Here is a 9,102-nt window from a genome sequence, read left to right as displayed (position 1 = left end):
CTTTACGAAAACTCCTGATGAGAACTGATGTTTTTTTATGATAAAAGCACCAGAAGCAAAGTTTACTTTATGAAGCTTGAAAAAAAGAACACAATGCTTTATCAATATGAAAAAAGTATTTTCAACTATTGTTTTGATCACTGGTTCTGTATACAGTATATGGGTTGCTGGAAGTAATGTAATCATTATAAGCTTAGAATTAAAACAAAGTTGCATCTTCTGCAAAAATCAAACCACTGCAAAGTCTAAACACTGATCAAGGGACCATTTCTGTGTGTGTGTGTGTGTGTGTGTGTGGGGGGGGGGGGTAAAGAGTTAAAGAGGTGAGTCCTTGTGCATGATGGAGAAGAACAGCATTATCTGCAAACAATCCTGAAAGACAGAAAGGAAATATTATTTAATTACATGCAACTTTTTTTTAGACCATCAAAGCAGCCTCTGTAAAGATGCTGTATAATTAAATGTTAAATGCATCTATTATTAAAAGCTAGTCAATAATAGCAAGCTATATTCATATGAATTCTTTTAAAAAATATTACATGCTTAAAGGACGGTTATCAGTAGTGTAATTGATCTGGTCACAGAAACCTTTCCAATGTATGTGAAATATTAATAATAATAATAATAATAAAGATATTGAGAATAATTTGGTAGTAAAACAAAGTGTTGCACGTTTTCTTGGTGCACAGAAAAGTATATTTATTTTGTACATCATTTGCAACTGCTTTTATTCACTTAATTAGAAGCACCAAAAATTAAATTGTCCTCTGTAATAGGGACTAATGAAGAGAGATTTAGAATTTATTTTAAAATGCAAAGTTGAATAAATAAAAAATAAAAAAAATAAAACTCTAAACACTTAAGTTGTTGTTGTTGTTTATTGATCCAACAATCAGCTATCTCATATACATACGAGTGCTGTTCTTCCTGTGGTCAAAATCACTATTACAAATACATTTTTACAAAGTGTGTCCCATAAGGCAGTGGCTCCCAAACCTGGTCCTGGAGAACCCCAACGCTGCATATTTGAGATGTCTCCCTGATCAAACACACCTGATTCAGATCATCAGTGAAGACTCCAAGACCTCAAAAGTGTGTTTGTCAGATAAGAGAGACACCAAAACCGTGCAGTGCTGGGGCTCTCCAGGACCAGGATTGGGAACCACTGTCATCAGGTCATGAAAAGTTTGACACACACTTGTGGTCATCATGCTCACTCGAACACTTGGGCTAAACACAGGAAATATGTCAAATAAATAATCAAGTGGTCAGGTGCAAAGATGGCAAGTGTGGGTATTTGGACAGTGCAACAGTTTAAGAAACAACAAATGCTGTGCAATTTATAACAGCAGTTTGATAAAAAGGTCAAACTATCACAGATTTACTGCTGCAAATGTCTGCCTCCGCAGCTTTCTGTCTTCTCCATTTCTGAAGGAATACCTCTTCAGAAACACCACTGGGCTGACTGCTTCCTTTATGTCTTTTCAGCTAAAAAAAAAAATAATAATAATAAAAATATGAAAGGTGTGGGGGGGGGTAGAATAAAATAGAATTATAAACAGAATTTTAATAATGTTTTGTGAGCAAAATATTTAAAATATAAACTGATATGAATGAACTGCAAGAGGGGAAAAATGTGTCCTTTTATTTATTTACTTTTTTTTGGATTTACATAAAAAGGTATCAAAAGCATGGTACAGTAAATGTGATTACTGTGATATCTGTCATATAAAAGCACATCAAAAAACGACCATTACAGTTGTACAACCATAGTTAGTTTGATGATTATTGTATTGTTGTATTGATTATTAATATACCATAGTAAAACTACAGTTACTGTGGTAAAAACATGGTAAATGGCCCGTTCCTGGGTTTTAACCTCAAATGTAATTTGTTACTGTTGTACGTGTCGTGGTTACCATGATTTTACTACAAATTTACATCTTTGAACCTGAAATGAATATATTGAAAGTCTATGGCACGTCACGTGACCGACAGAGTTTAATCACACTAGTTAGCAGGTGTGTTCATTTAGTTAAACGCAATGAAACTCAAAGACAGCCTCGGATGACTGATATAATACAGCGGGTAAACAATACGGCGCTAATCTGATTAATAAAGAAGACAGAATACTTTTTATAACAGGCATTAAAAGAGCGAATTTACATCTACTCACCTAACCTGTGGCACATGTAAACTGATGGCAAGTATCGCGATGTGTGCTGAATGAGACTTCTTGAACGTGATTTCATAGTTGTTAAACTCACCTTTTAATGCCGTTTTTCCTGCAGTTGAGCGTTGCTTTGATCAAACTCACCGCTGAATGCTGTTTTACCTGCAGTTGAGTGTTGTTAAACTCACCACTGATGAACGCGCTAAGCCTTTGCACAGAGAACACTTTGATATCAGATTGCGAGGATTTTTAAACCTCAAAAACAAGTTGGAGGGCCAGATAAAACGATCTCTGTCATATATAATTTTTTGTAGCCTATTCTTTTTTTTATTTTTATTTATTTAGTCTCGTTGCGGTGTGCTGACCCAAGACGTCAAATTTAAACGCTGCTGAGTTCTATAGAAGTCTATCGGACTAACCTGCACGTTGAAAAATAACGCCAAAGGTATACCCAGTGCGTCAAAAAAGTGACGCCAGATCCCTTGACCATGCGTCAGACATTTGACGAGTAGAGAGTGAGACTGTGTTGCTCCTTAACCACCAGTAGTGTGCAGCATTCACTTGGATATATTATATATACCATATTTTCCAGACTATAAGTCACACTTTTTTTCATAGTTTGGCTGGTCCTGTGACTTACAGTCAGGTGCAACTTATCAAAATTAATTTGACATGAACCAAGAGAAAACATTAACGTCTACAGCCGCGAGAGGGCGCTCTATGCTGCCAGAGATGCTGCTCAGTTCTCCTGTAGTCTACACTGAGCAGCATAGAGCGCCCTCTAGCGGCTGTAGACGGTAATGTTTTCTCTTGGTTCTAGGTTCTAAATAAATGTGACTTATAGTCCAGTGCGACTTATGTTTTTTTCCTCGTCATGACGTATTTTTGGACTGATGCGACTTATACTTAGGTGTGACTTATAGTCCGAAAAATACGGTAATGATAAAAATAATAATAGCCTTATATGAACATATATTACATAAAAAGACACGATCAATGGACTGTGGGATGGATAAAAAATATTTTATCAATTTCTGATAATCTCAGGTTGCTCTGGTCATCCTGGTTTGTTTATTCATTAAACTCATGGCCACGACATTATCATGTTCCCAAGAATTAATATCTCGTGGCCACGACAAAACTAAACCAAAAAGACTCGTTTAATTTTTTTAATCTTACAATGATAGTCATTTATTAATTTATGCCAGTAGTTATGTAAATGAAAAATGAATTTGCGATTGATATGAAACTTGAGTCGTAGACCTCTTTAATAGTTTATGAAGTGAATTGCATTATTTTACATTAAAACTAGCAGTAACTCTAAACTAATGTGAACAAAGAACGCTTCTGTGCGCTGGCGTCCTCCCACAAGTTAAGAGATTTTAAACAAACACTTGCAGTTAACCAAATGAAATAATACACATTTTAATGCTATAAAAGTGTGCACATCGAGAGAAATAAACAGCAGATGTTCATGGTAACAACTTCTTTAACTTGAGCCAACGCTGCTAATACACATATACATTTGTTAATAAAGTTAATAAAATGAAAACATGAATGTTTTAATGCTATTGAACAAAAAGAAAGATCCACTCAAAAGTCTCTGCTCATCATGACAGGACCTGGATCAGTGAGCTGCGTCTCGGGCCGATGACGTCACTTCCAGGGAGGCATGTTGTACACGCCCCCGTCCCTTGACTCCGCCCCCACATCAAAACAGTGCCACAAAGAGAGACGTGCAGAAAAGTGGAGCGCAAAGGGAAAATGGTATTGCAAGCTCAAAATAGACTGACACACAAAATAAAAGCAGCGTTGCAAATAAATTAATAGATATGACCATGGAAAATATGTATTGCAAAATCATTGCTTTCGCGCTGTTTCATTTATGTTTTGCAATTCTTTATTTTTGTTTTGTTAACCGAACGAAGTTTTTACATATGCTCACTCTTTTTTAAGTGGGTAAAGTTATACGGAAATCCTTGGCCTTTTCTAGTGGGCATGCGGCGTATAAGTTACCTGCGTATCATGTTGACTACACCTCTTAGCAGACGCGTTTTCATGCAAGTTTAGGTTCGACACTAGGCTACATAGTTTTGCTTAAGGTAGAATACCACTTTCTGAAACAACCTTACATAGTTTTGATAGCGTTAATAACACAATGTTAACGTAGCCTGCCTGTGATGAAATGCCAACTGCACACATACACATGCTTAGTCTTGGGATTCCACAACTTCCCTTGATCATCCTCACAACTTATTGCATGAAGGTATTTTGTCCTCCTTTCCGGTTCTGTATGTTTATTAGGATGGATGTAGAACTTCAATTCATAATTTGTTAGTTTATTGGAGGTACAGAAAACCACACAGCAACTCTTCGGCATGATTGTCCCAAGGCAATGTTTTCCCCCACGTCACGTGACGGGGCGTTCCCGGGGGCGTTCCTAGACAAACCGCCTGTATGTATTGGTCGTTTCGTGCTACCAGGCACCCACACCGAGATCCTTTGTCTCTAATTGGACCGCATTAGCTATGGCAAGCCGTTATAACATTTAATCCTTAAAGGTGCTGTATGTAGGATTGACAGGTTGAACTAGGTATTGCAGCCCCTCCTCCTCAGACTTGACACACACACAGGTTGTCTGATTGACGTCACAACAGGAACAAGCGCACTTGACAGTGAAAGAAATAAAATACATTTAAATGTTTCATCCAACTGGCAACCCAGAGTGCCGAAATACAATTGGGTAAACTGGCAGTGGGCGGGTTTCAGAAACCAAAAAATAGACAGACATTCCGGCCTGGAAAGCACATTTTTAAAAGAGAATAACTGACTTTAGCATTGTTTTTAATATAGATAAACAATTAAGTTAACTTTGCATGTTTCTTAAGCATATTTTCTTAGCATATTTTCCAACTCATTTTGGCTGATAGCCGATGCCAATATATTACTTTTTATTTGGAAACAACACCATTTCTCTCCTGGGCAGAGATTATAAAAATTGGTATTTGTGATTTTATGACATAAATTACTGATTAATTTAATCAGGAACACAATCTTAATGTTATTAGTGTATTTTATGTAAATTTTATTACAAGTAGGCCAACAGCATCCTCCTAATTAAATAAAAAGGCTGCTGCTGGTGCTACTGCACATGCTAGTATTGTTGACTAGCACACCCGACGCATCATTCTGTATGTGCATTCTCAGATGAAATGCTGCAATCCAAAACAGTGAATCTAATCATCACTCTGGCAAAAGTTTGCTTCAAGAATGACCTCACTGTTCACATTATCCCTATCACACCTGAGGTCATGTGAGTTATTCATCTTATCGGCATTGGCAGGGCATATTGGCATAATTTTTAATATCGGGCTCATGTCGATGTTTACATTTTAAGCCATTATCAGCCGATTCAGATAACGTTCCAACAATATTGTGCATCCTAAGTGATGGGTTTGTATACAGCATGCAAGGTTTATGCACTTGCTCTAAGTCTTCTTCTCCCATTTTTAGTTTATCTCTGTGGCAGAATAACACCACCACATACTGGTCTGGCATGTATACTACATCGTTTTGAGTCAGTTTTGGTGGTTTCATATATATGCAGTAGGGAAGTTGAAACTAATCGTTGCATGCAGACAGAGCCGGATTATCCATAAGGGCATTTGGGCCAGTGCCCAGGGGCACCAACCATTCACAACAACTAGGAGGGCACCACATGACACAAGCTTTAAAAATATTTTTCGTAAATTGTTTTATTATTAACTTGAAATTCTTAAAAGACCATACATAACTCGTTTATGAACACCAACTTAACAACAATAATAATAATAATAAATTATAAATAAATAAAGATTACATGACCACTATCACAACAAGTACGCGCAAATGTGTCATTTTTTTAACGGCTACAGAAAATGAATCAAAATGGACAGACGTCAATTGAGTGGTTTTGCAAAAAGAAAGATAAAGAAAGACAAGGACGCTAGACGTTTAGCTACAATTCAAAATGTTCCAGGGATCGATAGTTTTTTTTTAAATGAGTGAAGAATGAGCTCAGGACGACAATGACACAGAAGGTATAGTGCCCAGGGGCACCACACTTTCTTAAAATCGCTTCTCGGCCTTTTGGCTAAGATCAAGTGTAGTATCTGTTCTTATCAGTTTTTTTTATGGGGAGTCGTGGCCTAATGGTTAGAGAGTCGGACTCCCAATCGAAAGGTTGTGAGTTCGAGTCCCGGGCCGGCAGGAATTGTGGGTGGGGGGGAGTGCATGTACAGTTTTCTCTCCACCTTCAATACCACGACTTAGGTGCCCTTGAGCAAGGCATCAAACCCCCAACTGCTCCCCGGGCGCCGCAGCATAAATGGCTGCCCACTGCTCCGGGTGTGTGCTCACAGTGTGTGTGTGTGTTCACTGCTCTGTGTGTGTGCATTTCGAGTGGGTTAAATGCAGAGCACAAATTCTGAGTATGGGTCACCATACTTGGCTGAATGTCACTTCACTTTCACTTTTTAATACGGCCCTGCATGCAGACATGGACGATTCTGCATGGATGCAGTAATAGACCATAATCGATTATAGCCTACTGATGTCATTTATATACGCGCTTGTCATGCAAGTATTACAAATGCACTCCTTATTTAAAAATCTAAGCTTGGCTCTTTCCCGCATATAGCTTCTTTGCACAATATTAAGCTGTGAAACACTCACTGTGCTTCCACTCGCTGTATGTTTTCATTTCTACCGTTTGGAATACAGTAAGTATTAGATGTACAAAAGTACTGACAGACTTTCTCGAAATGACGCTGTCACCGAAAAACAAGATCAGGAAAGCTGTAGCTTCGTGTGAATGAGCCCTAAATGATAAAACGGCTTGCCATAGTTTAACCGCCCAATGGCGCCGCGCCGCACGCACAGTGGGCGGAGTCTCACAGGCCCCGCCCACCGTCGGTGTAATCGTCGGTTTCTTCTGAACCGAACTGCAGTGCAGAGCCGGAATGGGGGGCTTGGCCCCAATCCAGCACAGTCAAAATTAGCTCTCTGTTATATTACATGCAGTCAGCCAGTGGACGCGGCTGAGATCCTGACGCCCCAGTCCCGCAGCCTTGTATGGGGGGTCCAAACCCCGCAAGGGTGTTGCTCGGGTCCGCTTTCGTCCAAGAACGCATTTTCCAACAGCAACTTTACAGCAAAGGACAAGAACAAAGACTTTATCTGTAAGTAAACCTTCACACATTCGCCAAAAGTAAAAAAAAAAAAAAAAAGACATTAGTTGAGTCGACACTTAGCTATTCTTCTAACACTGCGCGATTTGAAGAAAATGCACATATTGTGTTTTTCCTAATTAAAAACTCTATCCAGCTCACAGCTCAGCGTGACAGATGGGAATACAATCGAAAAAACAGGAGTAACGAAAGTGCCTCTGTAGATGTGCTGATACCTCAGCGCCTCCTTTGTTCTGTTGAACAGAATATATATCTATACTTGATCTACTAGATTCGGATTAATAAACGTCAGAAACGTGCTGAAGACAGTAAAAGAGCAGCAGCAGCCCTCTGCAAAAACTGAATGTACTATTTGTATCCAGAAACAGACCGACTGTATTCTCCCCAGTCTGCCACCTACACACACACAAACACACACACACACACACAAACCCAGCTTTATCTGGGTTACTGATGTGACTGTAGGAAACTTGCATCTGAATTAAAGCGTAGGGTTCAACCGGTTCTCAGTATCATCAGCATGCACAGTGGGTTTGGAAAGCCAGACTGCATGCATTTGAAACCTCTCGTTGCCAGACTCATTTCTTGGTTCATGTTAGGAAACCATTTTCATCTCATTCAGCATAATAGCACGTATCTGTGACAGATTCGGGACTGTCTAGGGAGCTCCAGAGCAGTTGCATGCATGGCACAGTCCTAAATTTAGACACCGAGATGAAGTCATGCATACGGGCATCAACGGAGACGTGTCTCCTTTGCTTTTATACTTATTTCAGCAGTGTGCATTTCAAAGTGGTCTGTTTTAAAATGCTTTTGCATGCATAAAGGGCATGTAAAATTATTAAAGTGGCATTGCAGTCATTTGACTCCTTTATTGCATTGCATGAAATTGGTATGCATGCACTTATGGTCAATTTGAAGGGTTCTTCTATTTTAATGGAAATTGCTCATTATTGCATAGTGAAAATAGGGTGTACATATGTGTATAGAATGGGGTAAGGTGGACGTGAGCTGGAACGGGGTCAGCAGGGGCGTTTTTCCACAGTCAGTCTGTTCTGCAGCAGTGGAGTGGGTTCATCGGGTTCACGCGTGCTCAGTATGGCGGGCTGAGGCGGGGGAAAATGTGACCTTGTTTGACTGGATTTGGAAACGCTCCAAGATGCAGTCGGGGGAAGTGCAATGGGAGGCAGGCTCCTGGCTGGCGGATGAAAAGAAATGCATATGCTGCACTGTTGCTGCTGCTTGTATTTGTGTCTGACTGTGCATGTTGCAGGCTTGCACCGAGTGCATCAGATAGATTTGGTCTTCGTCTGACTCAGCAGGAATGTGGGAGGATGACTGTTGCTTCAGAGCAGAGATTGTGACCTTTTATTTATGAGATGTTATGCACGCATCTCAAAAATTTGATATTTTTCTATAAGAGTGCAACAGAAAACTCTCATTGATTTTCTCCACAGGTTTTTTTTATTATTAATATTGACTTATTACTGTGAGCTACGAGGTTGTTAAAGCAATAGTTCACCCCAAAAATGAACATTGACTCCCACTTCAAGACCATCCAAGATGTAGATGAGTTTGTGTCTTCATCAGGTTTGGAGAAATGTAGCATTGCATCAGTGTCTCATCAATGGATGCTCTGCAGTGAATGGGTGCCGTGCCGTCAGAATGAGAGTCCAAACAGCTGATAAAAACATCACAATA

General features: G+C 39.4%; 1 pseudogene; it reads left to right on the top strand.

The window, feature by feature from the left end:
- Positions 1–6,285: 6,285 nt before the first annotated feature.
- On the top strand, positions 6,286–6,386 carry LOC132128334 (U2 spliceosomal RNA; annotated as a pseudogene).
- The last annotated feature ends 2,716 nt before the right edge of the window (positions 6,387–9,102 follow it).

This window comes from Carassius carassius, chromosome 45 (genome assembly GCF_963082965.1).
Source record: "Carassius carassius chromosome 45, fCarCar2.1, whole genome shotgun sequence".
NCBI lineage: Eukaryota > Metazoa > Chordata > Actinopteri > Cypriniformes > Cyprinidae > Carassius > Carassius carassius.
Note: the sequence above shows the minus strand (reverse complement) of the source record. Positions and strands in the feature narration are given on the sequence as shown.